The sequence below is a fragment of the Dermacentor albipictus genome, chromosome 3 (genome assembly GCF_038994185.2).
Source record: "Dermacentor albipictus isolate Rhodes 1998 colony chromosome 3, USDA_Dalb.pri_finalv2, whole genome shotgun sequence".
Taxonomy (NCBI): domain Eukaryota; kingdom Metazoa; phylum Arthropoda; class Arachnida; order Ixodida; family Ixodidae; genus Dermacentor; species Dermacentor albipictus.
The window spans coordinates 73010802-73034128 of NC_091823.1; the positions used below are offsets into that span (position 1 = coordinate 73010802).

The 23327-nt window shown below is 48.1% G+C and overlaps 1 protein-coding gene across 1 annotated transcript in view; it reads right to left on the minus strand.

Moving 5' to 3' along the window:
• cyc (basic helix-loop-helix ARNT-like protein cyc) overlaps positions 1 to 23098 on the minus strand; it is a 128452-nt gene extending 105354 nt beyond the window's left edge. The window contains exon 1 of the mRNA XM_065430167.2: positions 22812 to 23098. The gene's annotated coding sequence lies outside the window, so the exon portion shown is untranslated. The remainder of the gene's footprint in view (positions 1 to 22811) is intronic.
• Positions 23099 to 23327: the final 229 nt, after the last annotated feature.

The window sequence follows — 23327 nt, forward strand, 5'->3', positions numbered from 1 at the left end:
TCGTTCGAATCGGTTACTGCGTGACAAAGGGCTTAAACTGGGAGAGGGCGTAGTACAGGCATTGACGCGAGGCCAAGCTCGTAAAATCGCGTCGCTTTCGGCTGAAAATGCACCAGCTGCTCCAGCGGAAGCAGCAAAAGAAATAACTTCAATAACCGAATCCGAGCTAGGCTCCAGGGATGAAAAAATGGCTGTGGCTTGGCTAAGGTTAAGCCCAGGGTGCGAAGCATACTAGCCTTTATTTTAGTTGTTGAACCACTGTTTAGCCTGGTGAACTGCTGTTGCTTGGCTATATTTGGTTCGGCTAGACGAAGAAACAACCCATGCGTTACTCTGCTTCGCCTTCAAGAGTGGAACGCGACAGCGTTCCTGTCGACCCGCCAAGGGGTGTAAGACAATGGGCCACGCACAGCGACTACGCGCCCCGCATTGGACGCGGTGAGCGTCGAGCAACGCAGCGTTCGGCGCGGCAACGAAATGTGCGCCTGAGCAAGCGACGCACGCCTGAGCCTTAGAAACAGCTCGCTTCTAAGGTAACGCCGCATTCACTAGAGGCGCTTTTGTACCGCTTTGAAGCATCGTACTCGTGGCTCAGTGGTAGCGCCTCCGTCTCACACTTCGGAGACCCTGGTTCGATTCCCACCCAGCCCATCTTGCAAGAGTTGAGCCGAAGCCACCTAGAAAATCAGTCTCTGTAGCACGCCGCAACCTTCGCTTCTCATTCCAACGAGCAGCTCTGTCTCCAAGAGGCATCTCACCTCGTGAGTGTTTAGCAGAGGCAAGCGCAGCTGCTTATATACCGCCGCGACGCCGCGAGCGACGGCGCGAGTTGGAGCCCCGTTTCTCCTCTGCCGTGACGTCACGGTGTCACGTGGTATTGAAGGCGACACCGCCGCGCCTGAGGAGCTGGGTTGAGCTCTCGTAATATGCTTCGCATAAAAACGTTCGAGGAAAGCCCGCCAGCTGACCAGCTCAATGAGAGCGTATCGCTAGGGTGTCAAAGTTCACCCCCTGCAGGAAGAGCCCGCTGATGCACTCGCAAGCGAGACAGGGTCATTACTATCACCAGCCTCAAAGAAATTTGATCAGCTTTTACGCGCGGATAAAGAATCACTGGCAGCGGAGCAAAAGAATGATGACAGCTTAGCTAAATTACATCACACAGCTAAAGAAGGCATTGCTAGGCGCAACGTGACGATACATGAGAGAGGAGGATTGTTGTATCGGCACTACAGAGATCGAAAGGGTAGGATTTTAGATCAATTAGTCGTACCTACTAAGTACAGGGAGGACCTTTTTGAGTCTCTGTCATGGAAATGGGTGGTCCGGCCTCCCAGGCATAAACAAATCAAAGGAAAGATTGTTTATGGAATACTACTGGCCTGGCTGTTTCAAAGACGTAGAAAACTTTGTAAGATCATGCGACGCCTGCCAGCGCTCGGGTAAACCAGGAGAAACATGGAAAGCTCCACTAAAGGTAGTGCCTTAAATAACAGAACCTTTCAGACGACTTGTGATAGACACGGTAGGGCCTCTACCAAAAACAAAATCGGGTTAAACTCGTTTACCATGCTGTGTCCGGCTACAAAGTTTCCAGAAGCAATCCCTCTGAAAGAGCTCAGCTCCACCGAAGTAGTAGACGCGCTTTTGACAGTATTTGCACGAGTTGGGTTTCCAGCCGAAATTCAGGCGGATCAAGGGTCGGTATTCACCAGCGCACTGACTTCCGCATTCTTGCAAAAAGTGCGGGGTAAAGTTAATACACAGTTCTGTCTATCACCCTCAGTCAAACAGTGTAGGGAGGTGGCATTCGGTGCTTAAGCGAGTTTTGCGTGCGCTCTGTTACGAGCACAAAGAGGACTGGGAGAACTGTCTGCCGGCAACTTTGTTTGCTTTGCGAACGGTCCCACATGAGGCTACAGGGTTCTCGCCAGCAGAACTAGTGTATGGGAGGACACTCCGTTCTCCACTGAGAATGTTAAGAGAGATGTGGGAGGAAAGAGGGGGAGAGTCCATCAGTGGTTGAATACGTGCTAAATCTGCTGGAACGGCTAAGCGCAACACAAGAACTAGTCGAAAAGAACATGGGAGTAGCTCAAAAGAACGCCAAATTCTATTACGACAAGAATACGAGGCTTCGTACGTTTAACCCCAGAGACCAGGTAATGATCCTCAAACCTTCAAGAAAGAACAAGCTTGAAGTTCACTTGAACGGGCCCGTTAAAGTGTTGCACAAACTTTCAGATACTAACTATGCTCTGAAAATGACCGGTCGCAGGAAGGAGGTGAGGATATATCAGTACAATTTGATGAAGCTGTATGTAGAGCGGAGCGGAGTCGTTAACTATACCATCAAAGAGCACGATGGCACTAGTACCAAGTTTAAGGAGTATAAGGCGACCTCCAACTCTGAAATCGGCCTAGAAGAAGTAGTAAAACATTCGGTAAGCTCGTACGCTCTAAAACCCGAGCAGCTAGATGAGCTAAAACGGGTGTTAGGGAAATATCTCGACAGATTCAGCCATCGGCCAGGTAGAACTGAACTAATAACGCATGAAATAAAGCTGACATCAACCGAACCCGTAAGATCAAAGCCTTACAGGGTGCCTCCAAGACAGAGAAAGATCATGGAGGCAGAGCTACAGCGCATGCTAGAGTTGCGAGTTATTGAGCCCGCTGGGAGTGACTACACGTCACCGCTAATACTGGCAGAAACCCCTAACAAGGAACCTCGTCCGTGTGTTGACACAGGAAGTTAAATGCCATCACTAGGGATCAGCTGTACCCGACACCCAACATTCTGGAACGAATTGAAAGAGTTAGCGCTGCTAAATACATTTCAACTATACATGTCGTGCGGGTGTACTGGCAAGTTCCCCTTTCAGAAAGTGCCAGCCGCTATGCCGCATTCATCTCACCTGTAGACACTTTTCGCCCTCTCGCACTCAGCTTCGGGCTGAAGAACGCGCCGTTTAGCTTCTCTAAATTAATAGATATTGTCCTAAGAGACTTGCAGGAGTTCGCCTTGCCATATCTGGATGATGCAGCAATTTTTTCGGACAGCTGGGAACAACACGTATCGCACCTCAAACGGGTGTTCTCACGGTTGAAGGAAGCCAGCTTAACGATGAAAGCGGAAAAGTGTAGATATGGGCCATGTTGTCGGCCAGGGTAGGGTGGCTAGCCAGGGCACGAGACGGCCCGCCGAGATGAAAATAGCTATGATTGGAGAATTTTCTCAGCCGCGCACGAAAACAGCCCTTCGTTCATTTTTGAGGCTTGTGGGGTACTATCAACGGTACATTCCGAATTACTCGCAAATGGCGAGTCCATTAACGGACGCCCTCCGACAGGGAGCATTGAGTAGCGTACACTGGGATAAGGACAAAGATAACGCTTTCCAAAGATTGACAACGCTATTGGTTTCTCGTCCTGTGCTTCGCGCCCCAGACTACACAAAGGAATTCATAGTTCAATGCGACGCAAGCGACAGAAGTATGGGCGTGGTACTAAGTCAGGTCGGCGACAATAACGAGGAACATCCTATCTTCTATGCCAGCCGTAAACTAAATGTAAGAGAGGAAGGATACAGCGCTTCAGAGAAGGAATGCGCTTGTTTATTTTCGGCCGCCCAGAAGTTGTCGTGTTACTTGTACAGAGCGAAATTCATCTTCCAGACCGACCACTGTCCTCTGACGTGGCTCAATCAAATGTCACACAAAAATGGCCGCTTTCTCTGATGGAGTCTCACTCTCCAAGAGTACAACCTCTCCGTTGGATATAAGAGGGGAAAGTTGCATAGCAATGCGGATGGTTTGAGCAGGCTAACTTGAATTCTGCGTTGAAGAGTCCCGCCTAAATTTTAGGGTTATTATTGTTAAATTTGTTAAGCCAAGAAGATACCCTCTCATTTAGCAGGATCCCCTTCATGATTGTTGAATCTGTCAACACGGAACTGCTTCAAAAATCGGCATAGCGCAAGCAGAATTTTTTGTTTCTGCACTTATGTTTTCTTTGAGGCCTAGCGGGTCTAAAGTGAGATCCAAGGTACATCATCTCGGCGCAGAGCCGTGTTGTGGGGTTCGTTTTGCCGTTGCCTGTCCTCGTTGAATGTTTTGGGGCGGTGACGTCATTACACAAGTGGTCGCTGCGAGCCAAGGCATCACCCCTGGCCACCAGCCGTTCTCTCCCTGCCCAGCGGTTGTCAACGCTGGACAGTCGAGATATTTCGGCCCATGGAGGCACTGTTAAGAACGGCCTGCTGAGGTGCATGTTTTGGCAGCCAGATGCGAGAGCGGCGTCGACTTTTCCTGGAAAGCCACCGCAACCCTCTAGCCACGGCGTCATAAGTCGACTGTGTGCGGAGAACAATACGCGCGTCCTCGACTCTCCGTCGCAGGAGCCGAGATGAGTTCGATGAACCAGGCTTTGTGACGGAACACGCCACAGCCGACTCTGCCTGCTGTGAGCAAGGGAGTCCCCGAGGGAACCTAGTTGGAAGCCCCTTCCCACGCACCGTTCCTGACGTCAGCCCCGAGTTCTGCGAAAACCGTCTGACCTCGGTTCCGGACCGTGAAACCGGTGCGGAAGCCCTCCTGCGCAAAAGGTGGCTCGTCTACTGATGGAACGTTTCCCTAACCTAGGGATCGAGGGAGGAACGAGTGTTCATAAACCGCTGTTGTGAGGCTGCTCAGTGTACTTTCTCTCGCAGTCATGCTAGACTGACGAACTGCAACGTCCTTATGTAGATACTGTAAATAAACCCATATTCCTCGTTCTCGATAAGAAGCAGTCCTTCCCTTCAACAACGTCCTCAGCGTGGATAAGTTGGACGACGGCACGGGCCAGCTACCATCTAATTGATGCCCGCCTCCAATCTTGACAACTGGTTACGAGCGGTGGGATTGAACTCTCAATCCTCACAGCAAATGCAAAGAAAAACATTCGAGAAGAACGCGTAGATAAATTGGAGTGATTTTAGGTTTTGAAATTGTTTCTCTCGGAACCTCTTCTTTAGAACACTGTCAAAACGACGCTTGCTCAGACGTCGAAGAATGTGTAATCGTTTCAAGGAGGTTTTATAGCTCAGTTCCCAGTACTTTGTTATTTTTCATTTCTTGGATCCTTCCCCAAATATTCTATTTGTTTTCTACTTAGTACTCAATGCCTTTTTCTAATTCCATCCGAATCTTCACAAAGAGAGAGAGAGAGATGCAAATGAAAGGAAGGCAGGGAGGTTAACCAGACTTGCTACCCTGCACTAGGGGAAGGGAAAGGGGAAATAAAGACGGAAAGAAGAGCGTGACAAAAATGAAAGCATGAGAAAAAAAAATATGAGAAGGGACGAAATGGGGTCATTAGAGTCTTTCTAATAGGCCACTGTCACGTAGAAAAGTCAACAGAGCCTTGACCGACTTTTGCTGCGACGACAGTTCACGTCGGCATTCCAAAACTGACTGTTCTGAAAGTGGCCTGTCGTCAAGGCGCGCCAACGCGGTCGCTAGTGACAGCCGGTGCGCGCTGTATCGAGGACAGTGGCAAAGCACGTGTTCGATAGTCTCTTCGCCGCCGCAGTGTCTGCAAGCCGCGCTGTCATCCATACCGACTCGGAAGGCGAAGGATCTTGTATAGGCGACACCAAGCCACAGTCGGTAAAGTACAGCTGTTTCGAGTCGAGAGAGTCTAGGCGGGGGTCGAAGTCGAAGGGATGGGTCCAGTCGGTGTAGACGTGTATGCTTTAGGCTGGGTGTGTTCCATAAAGTTTTGATGGCTTCATTTGCAAGCACACGAATTTTCGTTGCAGCGTCTGTTCTTGAGAATGGAATGGAGTCTTGTAAGCCCTCCTCGTGTGCAGATCGTGCTGCTGCGTCGGCAAGTTCATTGCCCATTATGCCACAGTGGCTTGGAATCCACTGCAACGTGATGTCGTGTCCTTGCTCGACGAGGTGGTGAAGCAGCAGTCTGATTTCCATAACTAGTTGTTCGTGGGGTCCTCGGCGTAGGACAGAAACCAAACAATAAAGAGCAGCCTTGGAGTCAGTGAACACGCTCCATTTCCTGGGTAGTTCTTCAGAAATTACACGAAGTGCACAACGAATAGCAGCAAGCTCCGCGGCAGTCGATGTAGTCTGGTGAGATAGTCGAATCTTAATTGTGGAAGGTTTTGGAGGAAAGATCACCGATCCTGCAGACCCATTCACCGTGGTGGAAGCGTCAGTATAAAGATGATGATGCTCGTTGTAAGTCTCATACAGCAAGAGCAGTGAAAGCTGCTTGAGTGCTGGAGACGAGAGTTGGGCCTTTGTTCGTATTCCTGGTACCATTAGTCGAACATTTGCTCTAGCCAAGCACCATGGTGGAAACGGAACTTTCGCTGGAGCTGTATAACCTGATGGAAGGTATGCACGATAAGGCAGGACTGTTTCGCAAAAGGAAGCACGTGGTCGATCCTCTGGCAGTGAGGCTAGATGATGGGCAGGGGCTCGAGCAAGGTGTCTTACGTGTGCTCTGAGCGCTTCCATGACTATATGGGTCTTGGCTGGGAAATCGTGTGCAATGGCAATTGTTTCAGCCGTTGACGAACACCGCGGCAATCCAAGACACACTCTAAGTGCCTGGGCCTGGACGCTTTCGAGTGTGCGGATATTACTTCTGCAGGTGTTGGTCAGCACAGGCAAGCTGTATCGCAAGTACCCAAGAAAGAGCGTCCTGTACAGCTGCATCATTGCATGTACTGAAGTACCCCAGACATTTCCTCCAAGAAACTTAAACACATTAGAGATATCTGTCAGGCGCTTCTTTAGGTAGGCCACATGAGGACTCCAGCAGAGGTCACGATCAATTATTACGCCTAAGAATCGGTGCGTCCTGACATAAGGTATGCTTTGGCCGTCGATAGAGACATCGTATGATCTCATTGGCTTTCGGCTAAACGCGACCAATGCGCATTTTTCTGGCGAGATCTTGAGGCCTTGTTCATTTAAGTATGCCGATGTTGACGTGGCAGCTTTTTGAAGCCTGGCGCGTACTTGCGGCCGTGTCACACCAGATGCCCAGACGCAGATGTCATCGGCATACATTGATATTTTAACTGTGCTCGGAAGTCGTTCCACGAGACCAATGAGTACAAGGTTGAAAAGTGTGGGACTCAAGACACCGCCTTGTGGAACTCCATGGTGCGTATAGTATTGCGAGGTTGGGCCAGCTTCAGTGTTAAGAAAGAGAGACCGCCTATGTAAATAACTGCGAGTCCAACGATATAATGGACCGCCTAGGCCCACCGATTCCAATGCTTCAAGTATGGCGTCATGAAGAACGTTGTCGTAGGCTCCCTTTATGTCTAAGAACATTGCGACAGATAACCTCTTACACGTCTTTTGGTGTTGAACATAGGTTACCAGATCGATAACGTTGTCGATAGAACATCGGTGACGTCGAAAACCAGCCATGGCGTCCGGGTAGATTTCGTAGTGTTCAAGGTACCACTCAAGTCTGGCGAGGATCATTCGCTCCATTACCTTCCCAACGCAACTTGCCAGCGCAATTGGTCGGTATGAAGTAATCTCTAAGGGAGACTTGCCAGGCTTAAGAAGCGGTACCAGGCGGCTGATCTTCCAATCTTGGGGAACGTTGCCCTCCTGCCACGACTCGTTATAGATATTAAGGAGTGTTCTTCGTGCCCGTTCACCAAGGTGACATAGCATACGGTAAGATATGCCATCCGGACCAGGCGACGACGACCGATTACATAGGGCGAGCGCCGCGTCAAGCTCTTGCGTCGTGAAAAGCAGATCCATGCGTGAATCTCGTGAATCTGGAATACGGTTCAATGTAAGCGAACCTGTACGAGTTGGCTGGCCCGCAACCATAGCACAGAAGTCTTCCGCCACATCAATGTCTTGTCGGCGCTGGAATAGTGCTAGGGCCTTAAACGGGAAACGCTGTTCCGGAACAGAACGTAGACCACGCACAGTTCTCCATATTTGAGATAGCGGTTTGCGGGGATCTAGCGACGCACAAAACTTCGACCACCGCTGAGCCTCTAGTTTGTCCATGCGGCGTTGTATCTTCTTTTGCATTCGCCTGGCTGTTCTTAGATCCTGAATTGACTTAGTGCGTCGATATCTTCTTTCGGCACGACGGCGAATCGCACGAAGCCGCTCCAATTCCAGGTCGAATTCAGAATACCTTGGAGAACACGTGAGTGTGCGCGTGGCTGTCTGTGCCGTTTCCTTGATGGCTTGTTGAAGTCCACAAGAGAGGCCTTTGTGACAAGCGTCCTCAATGTGGGATTTAAAGACAGTCCAATCTATTCTTCGTATCGTGGTGGACGTATACGTGTTAGACATTCCCGTGATCTTGAGGTAAGTGGGGATGTGCTCACTTCCGTGCGTTTCAATGTCCAAAAACCACTTAACATGTGTGGCGAGGCGGTGGGAGACGAAAGTCAAATCGAGGCAGCTGCTGTACGTTATTCCCCGCAGAAATGTTGGACTCGCGTCATTCAGCAGGTAGAGACCGTTGTTGGAAGCTAAGGAAGCTAGTCGTCTTCCCGTCGCGTTAACCTTAGAGCTTCCCCAAATGGTATGGTGTGCATTGAAGTCCCCGGTGATAATCCATGGACCAGGTTGTGTTTTTAAGATGTCTTCTAGCCTTTTGGTGTCAAATCGGCTTGATGGAGACAGATACACCCCCAAGAGTGCAAAGGTGACATTCCTATGTTTAACAGTCATGCACACATACTGATTGTCGTCATGAGGTTGCACCGGTTGGACGACGTAAGTAAGTTCACGGCGAATAAACACGACGACCTTGCTGCTTTTGATGTCGCTTGATGAGAATGTTGTCTCGTAGCCGGATAGTCTTATTGGATGGGATAATCTTGGTTCACAGATGACAATGATTGGAAATCGGTTAGTGAGAACAAATTGACGAAAATCGGCGATGCGGGATCTTAGACCTCTCGCGTTCCACTGAAGGATCGACGCTTCTCTAACCTCCTTACGAAATGACTGGTGATTGTCAGTCATGGCTTCACTCAAGGCTTGCTAGGACGGGGCTCAGCGCGTCGAGCACTTGTAGCCCACTTCGAGCAGATGGAGTGTCAATGCTTGTCAGCATGGCCCTTATGACATTCACAATAGATCGCAGCACCGGAATCATTTCAATCTTCACAAACCCCCCCACAGTGGGTATGAGCCACTGACAGAGGGAAAAAAAAGTTGTCCATCGGGTACTTAGGTCGGCAAACACGCAAAAGATGACTACGATAAAAAATATTTCGATTAGCTATCTAAACCCAAAAACAAACGTGCTTCATTTAATTACCTTCGTTTTAGAAATAGGCTCCCATTGAACGTTTATGTAGACTCAATTGTCTATACTTCACAAGAAATGCAGGAGTCCTTAGAGCTATTGGCTAAAGGATTGGAGAGTCGGTTCACAACGCACCTTAAAAGTTCTGTTTTCACTCGTTCACTCTCGGACTACAAAGAGATATCTTATTCGGAAGTAGCACAGATTATGTTACGGTTGCCAACTACAGCGCATGGCCTGGACGGAACAACAAATGCAATGTTAAATATTTTCTTTCAAGAAGCTCCACGTGAGCTTCTGCAATTGCTAAACTACTCTGTTAGTAATGCGTAGATTCCAGAAGAATGGAAGATGGGTAAAATTATTCGCTTACTTAAAAAGCAAGGGGCAGGGTATACTATCGACAACATCGACAATCGCGTTGACATCAAACATAGTGACACTTATTGACAGAGTGCTTCACGGGCATATATTTTATTGATGAAAATCAATTGTTGAGTCCTTGTCAAATTGGATTTCTATCTCGCTATTGGATATGGCACGCATATGTAGATCTTGAAAGTCGCATTAACATCGCCAGACAGAAAAAAACAAGACGCGGGTTTACATTAAATACTTAGATAGCTTAGATGTATAGATACCTTAGATACCTTAGAATACCTTAGATATATGCGAAGCCTAGGACAGCAGTGAACATACAATTTTAACAAATCGGTTAGAAAGCCATTGCTTTCGCGGCTACATTGCAGCATGGGTGCATGAATTTTTTTAAAGACAGGGAATTCTATTGTTTTCGAAGCGGCTATCCTTCTAATAAAAATAAGCAAACAATAGGTGTGGCTCAGGGATCGGTACTTTCACCAGTATTATTTAATATTTTACTGAGCAGAATCCCCGTTCACCCAGGTGTCAGTACATACGTTTATGCTGATACGTTTATGCTGATAACATTACCTTTTTTGGTATGGCTAGTGACATATACCCTCTTTACGAAATTTAGCAGTCGTATCTAAGGGAACTGGAAGGCTGGCTGGATACCTTACACTTAAACCTGAATGCTAATAAGTGTGCTGTCCTTGTTTTTACCGTTAAAGAACCAGTATACATATCGCTTAACTATAATCTCGAAGATATCCCACAAGTAGAGTCACTCAAGTACCTCGGAGTTATTTACAACGGAAATCTTAACTGGCGGCCACATATTGAATATATTGCGACAAAAGGAGATCGTACAATGGGCATATTGCGCAAGTTGAGCAATCGAAGAAAATGTATGCGAAGAAAATCCCTCTTGATGGCAGTGATGTCGATCATAACCTAATTGAGATCCTGTCGCTCCAACGAGGCCGAAAGAGCCTTTTCATATTGAATATATACAGCCCACCCAAGCAGAAGCAGGCCAAGTTCGACTACTTGATGACTAAAGCGATTGGCATAGCCAAAAATAATAGTCTGCTGATTGTAGGCGACTTCAACGCGGCTCACCAGGCATGGGGCTACACGACAGCCACATCAAAAGGCACTACACTCCAGTACACCATACAGCAGCACCGTCTCACCATCCTCACAGATTCCGCATACCCCACACGTATAGGAAACAGCGTCTCCCGAGATACATGCCCTGACCTCACCCTCACTGAAGGGATACAGCAAGCTGCCTGGCACAACACGGAGGAAACTCTGGGAAGTGACCACTGCATACTTGCCACCGCATTGAACGTTACGCATGCACGCCACCCGATAAAAAAGACAACACTCACAGATTGGACAGCTCTTCGCAAAGAGCGAGCGGATGACTCCTCAACCGGTATTACGGATCTCGAGCAGTGGGTACGAGAGCTCCAACAAGACGTAGCCAGACATTCAAAACAGATCACACTCACCACAGACATACCGGCCGTAGACCCGCACCTTCTTCACCTCTGGGAAGCACGTCGAGGCCTTGTTAGGAGATGGAAGCGCCAAAAACATAATCGTAAATTGAAACTACGTATAGCGAAACTCACGGCAACCGCGGAATGTTATGCTGGGGAGCTCACCCGTCACAACTGGCGACAACTATGCAACAAGTTGCAGGGTAATGTTAGCACGGCCAAAACATGGTCGCTGCTACGCCATCTTCTTGACCCCACACAAAGCAAGGCAATTAGCCAGCAAACAATTCAACGTATCCTCCACAACCATCCGGGTTCTGATGACGAAATCCTGGAGGAGTTGCGGGCGCGGCACACAGGCGATTTCGAACCCGCACAAGGACAACCTCCAACCTACAGCGGGAGCGACAATTACGACCTCGACAAGCCGACCACTATCACTGACGTGCAACAAGCACTCCATGCACTCACACGAAACACCCCCCAGGCACCAGGCAAGGACAAAATAAATAACAAGCTCCTGTGCAATCTGGATGATGGCACCATTCAATATCTTACTGACCTCTTTAATCATCACTGGGAAGCGGGTACGCTACCAGCAGACTGGAAGCACGCGGACATCATACTCATTCCGAAGCCAGGCAAACTCTCCAGCTTAGAAGATATGAGACCAATCTCACTGACTTCATGCCTAGGCAAGCTTCTGGAACATGTCATTCTGAACCGGCTTCAACCTTACCTAGAATCCAGCGACCTCTTTCCCGAAACAATGTTCGAATTCCGGCCCCACCTTTCTACCCACGACATCCTTCTTCAGCTGAAGGAACAAATCCTTGAACACCGCACACCACCGGAGCGATTTTATCACTCGATCTCAAAGGCGCTTTCGACAATGTGGCTCACAATACTATCCTTACAAACCTAAGCCTCACGAACTGTAGTCGTAATACTTACAATTATATACGCGCCTTTCTAAGCAACCGCACGGCCACAATAGGCATTGGCTCACTCAGAACCCTCGACGTTACCTACTCGCAAGAAAGGAACCCCACAAGGTGCTGTTCTATCACCCACCCTTTTCAACATTGCTATGATGAAATTACCTGACAAACTCAACGCAATACAAGGAATCACGCATGCAATATACGCCGATGACATCACTATCTGGACCCCCACTGGTTCCGAAGGAGAGAAACAAGACGCCCTTCAACAAGCGACCGACGTCGTCCAGCAATATGCCAAAATAAGTGGTCTCCGGTGCTCCCCCGAGAAGTCAGAACTATTAGTCGTTCGACAGAAATCACGAAGAAAACTCAATGAACTACCCCACATCACACTCACCCTCGACGACAAATACCCACAGTAAACCACGTCCGCATTCTCGGACTCCACATACAACAGGACGGCGGAGGCGAATACACCATCCAACGTCTCAAGCAGACCACCTTCCAAATCATGCGAATGGTCAGCCGTATCACAACCAAATACGGACTGAAAGAAGACGACATAATACAGCTCATCCAGGCCGTGATAATCAGCCGCATTGCCTACGCTGCCCCGTACTTGCCCCTCACTGGGAGTAACTAGATCAATTAGACGTACTTCTTCGGAAAGCCTACAAGCAAGCGCTCGGCCTACCACCGGGAACAGCGACACTCAAGCTTGAAGCCCTAGGAGTCCATAATAATATAAGAGAAATTATAGACGCCCACCTCACAAGCCGACGAGAACGACTAGCCCTTACACCAACAGGAAGAACAGTCCTAGCGCGCCTAGGCTACCCCAGACACGGCAAAGGCCACGAACAAGCAATTCATCTGGACCCCAACTTCCGGGAACACATCAAGGCAGCCCCTATCCCCAGAAGCATGCACCCGGAACACCATGCCGATCATCGCCAAGCTCGCGCAAAAACTCTACAGACAAAATATGGCAGTCTCCCCACCACGCTATACACAGATGCCGCGCAGTACCCCCAAAAGCAGCCATGACGGCCAGCGTTGTCGACTATAACCTACAAGAGGTGGTCTCGATGACGGTCCGCACTGCCAGCGCCCTCGTAGCGGAGGAGACAGCCATCGCCTTGGCCATCACCTCTAGTCCAACCAACGAGTACGTCACAACTATTACTGACTCCCAGGCAGCTTGCCGTAGCTACGCGAGAGGCAGAATATCTTCAACCGCCCACCGACTCCTCAAACAAGCCTCCCAATTCCAGGACGTTGAAATAGTGTGGACTCCAGGACACGAGTCCCTCCGTGGAAATCAGCGTGCGCACGCTGTAGCCCGAGCTCATGCCTCCCGGGCGCCACAATAGAGGGATACGGCAGCATCCATGGAGCCCGTACCTTTACAATACAACGCCATACTACAACACCACAGATTGAACAGACGACAATACCCGCCTCCACACAAGACCCTCTCACGTGAAGATGCCGTAACATGGCGACAACTACAAACCAACACATACCCCCATTTAAGCAGACTACACGCAATACACCCTACACTATATTCATACAAATGTCCCCTTTGTAATGAATACGCCTCCCTATATCACACCACATGGGCGTGCCCCAACGTGAAGGCGGCCCCGCAAATACCCAAACCCACACCCGAGCAGTGGGAGGCCGTGCTGACTAGTTCGGACCCTCGTAACCAGCAGCAACTGGTGCGGCGGGCCCGGGAGACAGCAAGAGCCGCAGGAGCCCTAGACTAAGGGCGCCTCCAGCACAAGCAGAAAAACACCTGCTAGTCCTTTCTTTTTAATAAATGTTGCTCCTCCTCCTCCCTCTTGATGGTATATAAAATATACGTTCGTTCGGTGTTAGAATTTGGATGTGTTTTATTCTCGGGTGTTGCACCATACAAGCTTCGGCCGCTAGTTTTGTTAGAACGAGAGGCGCTATGTCTGTGCTTAGGCCTTCCAAAATACGTTGCAAATGCCGTATACTGTTAAGAATGGCGAGCTGCAATGCAAGATTGCCACCCAGTTACGACCGGGGAACAAGACGCGCATCCCCCACTCTCCATCGCTTCAGCTAGGATGCGTTCGATGAAGCGGGCTTTGTGTTGACACCGCCGCCATCCTCTAGCCACAGCGTGACTAAATCGCCGTTGTGACGGAATGAGTTCGGCGGGCGAACTATTGTGCCCAAACTCCCCAGCGCGGACCTGATCTACTACGCGTGCGCGAGCTGCCGCGGGAAAGCCGTTTTTTGTTGCTTCCCACGCGCCGACCGGGACGCAGGACAACGAGCTACCCAGAATGGCTCCGAGCTACCCGGAACGGCTCCCCTCTGACGTCGGTTCCGGACATTCGCCCGTGGGTGCTTTTGTGTGTGTAAATGGTCCTGCGGGGCGGCGGCGAGTTTACAATGAGTAAACGAACGTTCGCGTCACCTTGTATCGCGGGAGGACCGAGTGTTTAAAAACTGCTGTAGTGCGAATGCTGGAGACACTTCTCTTGAGCAGTCATGTTGGACTGACACTCTCTCTGAAGCAGTCATGTTAGACTGATATAAATATTGTAAATAAACGCATATTCCTCGTTCTCGATGAGAAGCAGTTCTTCCCTTCATCAACGTCCTCAGCGTGGATAAGTTAGACGACGGCATGGGCCAGCTACCTTCGAATTCATGCCGGACTCCAATCTTGACAACGGATCACGAGCGATGGGATTGAGCCCCCAATCCTGACAATACCTGGAAGTAAGAATATCACCCATTTCATGTCGATTTCACCTTCTGACCGTTCAGACTTTCTTAAGGCTATACGAATCGCCATTAAACCGCCCACAAATAATATTCATCTCCGATGCAGAATAATTTTTTCATGTTCAGGCCCAGGTTTTCATACACCACAGATTATATTTGCGCAAACATTACTTGAACCACTAAATGTGGAAATTCCAAATTTGCTTCCTAATTATACGCATTCAAATTACCCGGAGATAAGGTTCGACAACATTTTCCCAAACCACGCGAAACTACTACCTTACGGCATCTTAAACGCCATGTTGCAAGACCACCTAAGCACCCTAGAAACAAACATTATCATTGCAACAGATGCCTCATATTGCGAGGAAAAAAAAGGCATAGGAATTTTTTGTCGTGCACTCGACTGGTCTTTTTTTTTAAGATTGCCTAATTTTGTGCCTATTTTTCTGGCCGAGTTGTTAGCAGTAATCCTAGCTTTACGTAAATTAGACCAAATGATTACAACGGCAGCCATTCTTACTGACTCCCTTTCTGTATGCTCTTGCCTTACCGCTACTAATGAGTCACCCATGCTAAAACTCTTCCACTTACTAATTCCTGCCCATGTGCAATGTGTTCATTTGAGTTGGGTGCCTGGTCATAAAGGTTTGTTTTCGAATGAAACTGCCGATTCATCAGCAAAGACCACTTTCCGGCCTTGTTCTTCCTATTCTACCAGTGACAGCACAGATCACGGCGGCAAGATTTCGGATGCGATCAATTAGATTAGCCTGATCAAAACGAGACCTGACTGCGTCTCCAGATTATAAGCACCTGACATTTCCCTGGCGTAGCAAATCCTGTTACACAAAGATGCTTGAGGTCTCTCTCACCAAATTACGTTGCCGCATTCCCTCCCTGAATTTCTATTTACACAGGTCGGGTTTGGCTCCCTCCCCCCTCTGTTCATTTTGTAATGAAGAGGATACGATACAGCACTTTCTTCTATCTTGTCACCGCTTTACTGTGGCAAGAAAAAGATTGTTGGAAATACCTTTTCGAAGAATTGGCCTGGACTTAACAGTACCTGTTATACTTTCGTTCGAGGCATCCAATTTGGGATTCAGCCACAGGGATGCTAGCTTCGCTGTCCAATAATTCCTTGTAGAATCTAAACGAACGCCCTGCTAAATTCTTTTTTTACTTTTAAATTAATTATTACTCATTCCATATGAACTTCCTGATTTTATTTTAACAGGTAATTCTACTACGCTATTGAATGCTAATTTCATATATATTAGGAAATTTATGCTCCAAATTAATTCGGAATAATCCACCAATTTCTTGGCCAATCGCCCACGCTGGGTAGGAGCCACGCATGTGACAGGTTACAACAACATCAACAACAATAAACTTCTCTTTACCTACTGGCCCCCGATTCATGGCCGATCACCCGTAGTGGGTTGAGCGGTTGAGCCATAACAAGACAGTCATTCTAACACAGACTGGCCCATGAGTATGAGCCCGAGTGAGTACAGCTAAGTAGAATTTTAGTGAGTCTTAGTCCAAGTGAGCCTTAAGCAAAAAAATAAATTTTGTGAGTGCGTCTGAATGAGTTCCGTTTATTTTGCAAAACTTTGATTGGGCATATTTAAGACTTTATTTTGACCATAAAAGAAGTATGACTCGTTAAAATTATTCCGTGGGTTCTAAGAGTAAGCCAATAAATATATATTTTTTATTTTTTTACCACGAATGCAATGCGGTTGTGGGGAAGTGGTAAACCACCATCTTCAGAACCGGGGACATTTTAGTTAGAACACACACGTAAATTCGTAGCTATTTAAGTTTTCATGGATTCAAGTGAGAAGTTATAAGCGGCCGTGGTGCTTCAAGAAGCGTGATGTTACAGGGATATCCCGATGTCTTGCTTATTACTGCTTAGAACAATAAGAAGAACGTACAGATCATTCATTACGAGGCTATGCAGTTGCTACCTAATGTAATCTTAGTATAACACATGCCGTTACAACTGAAGTTTCTTATCCTTGCCAATGACAACTTGGAACATGCGACGCGATGGTGGGATGTTCAATGCATGTCGCTGCAGGTACTAATGCCGGCTAGGTTGCCCATTTCTAATTTCCAGAAAAGATGGTTGTACGACAAGACGCCTGCAAGAAAAAGCATGTATGAAATCCAAAACTGCGGAAGCCTGAGGGGAGAGTGAATCTCGTCCTCTAACGTTCAACGCTTGAGGAAAAGCACCTGAAGAAAACTGGGAGTTCCTTAGCATGCTCCTTCAAACTTACATTTTCGAGGTTGCTGTGTGCGTGCGTGCGTCCGTTTGTGCGTGCGTCCGTGCATGCGTATGTGTGTAGGAGGGGGGGGGGGGTAGAGGGGGTATGAGCTGTGCTGCATTGAGGTAGCGCCGGCTTTCACCTCGAGTAGTGCCAAAAAATTTAAGATAAAAATTTCACTCTTATATGCTTACAGGTACAGGGACGCGTGCCGTGAAACAGCTCACAAATGCAACGTTCCGCAGCATTAGTTTCTTGTTTCAGTTGAAGGCAACTGCTTTCGATTGATCTGCAGTTATTAAACAAACAATAAAGACAAAACCACTCTTCAGCAGTCACCTTTTCCATTTGTTCTCGCTTATACGCTGCGCCAAACTTTTGAGTGACACCTGCAAACCGGGGGCAAATTTCCTGCTCCCTAGATTTCTGCGTGACCATTTATGCAATGACCATATATAGCAAAATAAAGTAAATCGTCTATTGTTGTCAGATTTAAGCTAAAGGGCATTACCAATGATTCGTTTGCGTGACGCCAACAGTACCGTGCAAATAGCGTGGTCGCGGTTCAAGAGTCCGGACAGCGCATTTCAGCAGTACAATGTCTTCAACAGCGTAATACCTCCGGCCACAGGAAAGTCAAGACGAATCAAACTTCACCAATAGAACGTCTTGACATGAACGTGTAGCACACGTTTTTCATGCGGCGTAAACCATAAGGCTACATATGTTCGCTTGAAAAGATGAGAAAAATCGGTGCTGCCTGCGCGACGCCATTGAGAGGCCAAGCAGCTACGCCGGCACAGAAATGAAATTGCAAGCTTCCTTCTTTATTTCTGTTTACCACGTAATGAACACGCAATCTTATTCGCGTTCACATTCTTGTACTGTTTCTTAAGAAGCTTTGAAACAACGCTCCCGCTTTTGTAATGTTGTCGCCTGCGGAATAAATGCGGATCTATTACGCAGCAGGCACGCAATCAGACAGCGTAATCGATGCGTTTCTTTATAACACGCGTCTCACTTTCTCATTCTAAAGCACGATAATTTGAAACGACTTGGTTTCATACACATGTTGTCGTAAACGTATACATGCCAGCTTATAAAATTGTTGCATCATGAGCCCGTACGTCACTAAGCTGCGTAGACGAGCGCCGTGTAGTGGAGATTCGCTGGTTGATTTCGCCACTCGCGATTCTTGAAAGCGCACCTAAGTTTAAAAGCGTGAACGGTTTTCCTTTATTTTTTTTAATTGCGTCCCCATCGAACGAAATGTGGCCCCAGCGGGAGGGAATCGAGCCCAGTACCACGTGATCAGCAGCAGAGCGTCAAAGGCACTGAAGCCTCTAGCTCTGTGCCGGATACCTTGTGCCGTACAGTTGAAACTGGCGCACGGTGACCGCCATGGCCGCTGCATTGACTGGGATGGCTCTATCGAGGCGAAATAATAAGGCTGCGTGCGGGAACCCGTACGCGTTCACAAGACCACAGATGCTACATCAGACAGCTTGTCTGCGATCTGATCGCGCCCATTAGTGCGGTCGCGTTCGCCGGGGCTTGTTTTCCCTTCTCGCTTTTACCTTTCTGTTCCCCATTTCACTGCCTCCCAGCTAGGGTGGCCAACCAGACGCCTCTCTGCTTAACACCGTTACCTTCTTTCTTTCCTCTCTCTCTCTTTTTCACCGACTAAGTCATGCGACGTCATTAAAATTAAAATTAATAAAAAAATATCAGCAGGCTTTCAGCGACTCTATACCGCCTCCGAAACAATTCACTGGTATAGCAGTTACTCACACTACTCCCACCAACCTGCCAACTTTGTGCAAAACCTGCAATCCTCTCTATAGCTGCGAAGATATCACCACAACCTTTTTTTTCTTTTTTGCCACTGTCCTTAATTTCGTTTACAAAGACAGTCAGTCTGCCACGCATTGCGACAACTGGCAGTCCCGATCACTGGTCGGTCCACAAGGCTGTAAAAATGCACTTTCGTGATTCTTGAGCACGACTGACCTGTGTGAATATCCTTGACTGCATGGCGCAGTACGCGCGCGATCTCGCATTCGCTGTGCCCCTCCCTTTCATCTCTCATCTTTCTATATCCCTCTTCTCCTTCCTCCAGCGTAGGGTGGCCAATCGAACGCCCCCTTGTTGAACATCCATGACTGCTCTCGTTCTTTTCTCTTCTTGAAGTTCTGTGCAATTTCCCTCTATTTGCATAAAAGGACCAAAACATGACGATGACGGCCGCGGCGACATGACGACGATGGCATGGTGACGCATCAAAAGCTTTCGACTGACCTTTGACCGCCGTAATGGCAAAAGGACCCGCAAGTGTTCCGAAACGTTCTCTGTTTAACACCTTGACTTGGTCAGTGGCCACACCAATGTGTTCAGCCTGTTTGCTGTTCGGTCCTTGTGGCGTCCGTCGAAAATGAAAGGTCGTGACAGGTGGCGAACTTCAGTAGGTAAAGAAAAAAGTATTACTGCAACCGCTGTATTGTTTTACGGCGTTAACCGTACGTACAGTACATCAATTCCCTGAGCGGCCGTCGGGTTTCGGTGAGCGCGAAATGAAAAAAAAAACAATGTTCGCGTGCCTAAATTTAGGCGCACGCTAAATAATCTGAGGTGGTCAACAATAACCCATAACGCCAACAGGTTATGTGTCAACAGACTATATGCACGCATTCCTGCGACACGAAACGAGCTTAACGTCTGAGGCGAACTGCCTGCCGTGAGAACTAAAGATTCTTCGCTAAAAATACACCCAGAGGCAGGTCGAAACGCACACATGAAAGATCAAGACTTGACGCGTGGGATCGAAGCAACGAGTTCAAAGCGAGTTCAAAGCAACGGGTAAAGCAGAAATCGGAAACCAATGTTTCCTTAGTTGTTTCACACTAGGCATGCTCTTAAGTTAGCGCTAACTTGACGAAACACAAACGAAAGCCAAGAGGTAGCGCTCGGTGTGTGTCGTTCTTGCGTTTCGTCAATCTAGCGCTAACTTAAGACCACGCCAACGTTTCAAGACGTATCTGGGTCTCTAGTCCGATGATGATAAAAGAAGTCATATACTTGTCTCAATCTCAGTAGAAGGTGACGAAGTCTGTATAGTGGTAGGGAATATAAATGGGCCATCAACGGCATCTGATTACGACGCACTTCACCAGCACAATATTGTCACGTAGTAGTGACGGTGACAAGAGAGAGAGAAAGGCAAAGGAAAGACAAGGAGGTTAACCCGAGAATATCTCCGGTTGGCTACCCTATAATGGGGGAGGGGCAAAGGGGTGCAATAGGTGAGAGAGAGAAGGATAAAAAAAGAAAAGGAAAACCTAAACACACACATGCACGTACACACGAACTGTTTCTGTGGGCACTGTCACGCAGCCCACAAAGGCGTTCCTAGTCTTACGCAGTGTCACCGTACAGTCCTACGTCACACAGTGTACATTCAGAATTTCTCAGAAAGTCCCGTGTCTTCCAAGTATCGCAGCAGCGCCTTCATAGCAGATCGCGCTGATGTTCGCGTAGGCCCGTTTCCAAGGATCTTGTTTTCTGACATAATAATATATATAATTATGGGGTTTTACGTGCCAAAACCACTTTCTGATTATGAGGCACGCCGTAGTGGAGGACTCCGGAAATTTCGACCACCTGGGGTTCTTTAACGTGCACCTAAATCTAAGTACACAGGTGTTTTCGCATTTCGCCCCCATCGAAATGCGGCCGCCGTGGCCGGGATTCGATCCCGCTACCTCGTGCTCAGCAGCCTAACACCATAGCCACAGAGCAACCGCGGCGGGTTGTTTTCTGACATAAAAGTAGCAAAGGTGTGAATGGGAAGAAACCAGAATTTGTTCGGCGAACCTGCGCCCTCAATAACAGGATACACTCAAACAACGATAGCGACGAACGCATTCAGCGGTCGTGGCAAATTCTTCAGTAGGTCAAGCGCGTCGGCTTTTATACATGGGTCATCGAATGCTTCAGGGTAACTGTTGGTGCCCGCGTGTCTCCCAGAAAGTACTACACGATTCGCGTAGAGCATACGATCAGATTACGCAAGGTTCGGTGACAATTGACAGCGGTTAGAACCACCGATAACATTCGAGAAACTTCTGATGCGTGTGGCCGCGTCCTGCGCTGTGCGATAACATTTGTTAGACGGTGAAAAGTGGTCATGCAAGAAAGAAACAAGTACACGTTTCAATATAGTGGAGGATCTTCCGAAATGTGCGTGCGTGCATTGTTTTTATGTCAGTCGCTAAGGGGAGATGGGCCTATAGCTTGCCAGGGAAATTTCGTCGCAATGAATAAATCAAATATAACATTATTAGCTGTCTTTTACATTGTAACGGGCATGCCCCACGGTTATATCAGTGACTGCCGGGCTCAAAAAAAAAAAATCACTTCGTTTACTGTCGCTCTGAATACAGTCTCCTCATAAATTGACGATATAATATAGCAGCAAACCTACTGCGCATGTCATGCGAGGAAGCACACGAATGAAGAGGCGCACTGAATTTATGAAATTAGCTTCTATACGAATTCTAGCAGAATATTAAACGCAACGTCGCTTTTTTTTTCGGCATTGTAGTCGTAAAGAAGCAATGGACTTCTTTTTCGAATGAAGACGGCGTAGCTCATTGTTTCAAACGTATGGATTATGGAAACAGCGTGGGCGGTAGCAGCTGTCATAGTGCTATACGGAACGTAGGGGAACATATGCGTACAGACGCCTACATTGTGTAAAGGCAGTCGTATAAAGCGGAAAGATAGCGTATGAAGCGGAAAGATAGCGTATTTGTGATTTCTCGAATGACGAGGGAGGTTCTGCCGTTTGTGAATCGAAAACAACCAACCACCAGTCATGATAGCGCTTCTGTTTGAGTTCTTTCTAGACGAGGTAGTATTACGCTAACCTTTCTAATATCTGTTTTCTGATAGCTAAATCCTACACATACTCCCAAAATCAAAACAGGAGTAAGCTCTCGCGTTACTAGTTCGTCACACGCAATTGGTGCAGACAACTAAAAATAAATAAAAACATACAAAAAAAAACGAGAAGTCAGAAAAGGGTTGTCCTGTTCCTCGTCTCGCTTTTACTTTTCTGCGACAGCGGCACTGAGCATGTGGGTCCCATCCAGGCGCGTTCTACGACTTTTGGCAGTACCGTATTGCCGCTTGAGCCATACGGATAATACGGTAATTCCTTACGCTAGTCGCACAGGCCGAGCACTGAAACTACGTGCCTTCTGCCGAACGGAAAGATGCGATTCCGTACGGTATAGTAACGGCAGACCTAAAATTTCAAACCCAACACGCTTCTTACGCGAATATATGTTTTCAAAAAAAAAAAAAAAGCAGCCGTTTATGCGCGTACAGGCAGCGTGCAGTACTAGATTGCATTCGGCCTCTGGGGGCGGAGGCATGTGGAACACTTTCCACGCGCATGCCCACTTTTGCCGCGTGAATGACATAAGCTCGCGGTCCGCCAGAACCGACAAAAGTTCACAGGTTCATCCGTCCTGTGTGACGTCTCCGAATGTCAGCATCGCCCCGATGTATCAGATGAATAAAAATAAATAAATAAATAAATAAATAAATGGAGCACACGTGCTCACCTCAAATGTTGGTCGGTATACGATGTCCAGAAAAGACAGGTCCGAGCACGGGGTGAGAAAGAGTCAGTTATCCGTTAGGCAGCGAATTCCACGGCGTCGAGACATCACGGGCGACCGACGGAGCAGTACTGTCAAACCCCTACGTGTCCGGGAGCTCGGAGCCGTTGGCGGAGCAACAGGTTGCGCAACATGCAGCTGCCATAATGGACCACGTGATCGCACTGTCTGCCCTCCTCCTCATCTGCGAGCTCGCTGCCACTCGCCGCCCCCGCACATCATCGTACCGCGTCCTTCCCCCCTCGAATCGATGAAGGGGCCGGAAGGCGGCACTGCACGTCAAGGAGGTGCTCCGAAATCCCGTTGCGTCACCGCGCAGCGCCGCCTCCTTTGCGGGGCAAGGAGGAGGAGCGCAATCGGGCCCTTCGTTCACCGTGCATCGTAAATGTAGAACGGGATTCAGTAACCACCCTTACCATAACCAACTATAATTACTTCACCTATGACAACTTGAAATAA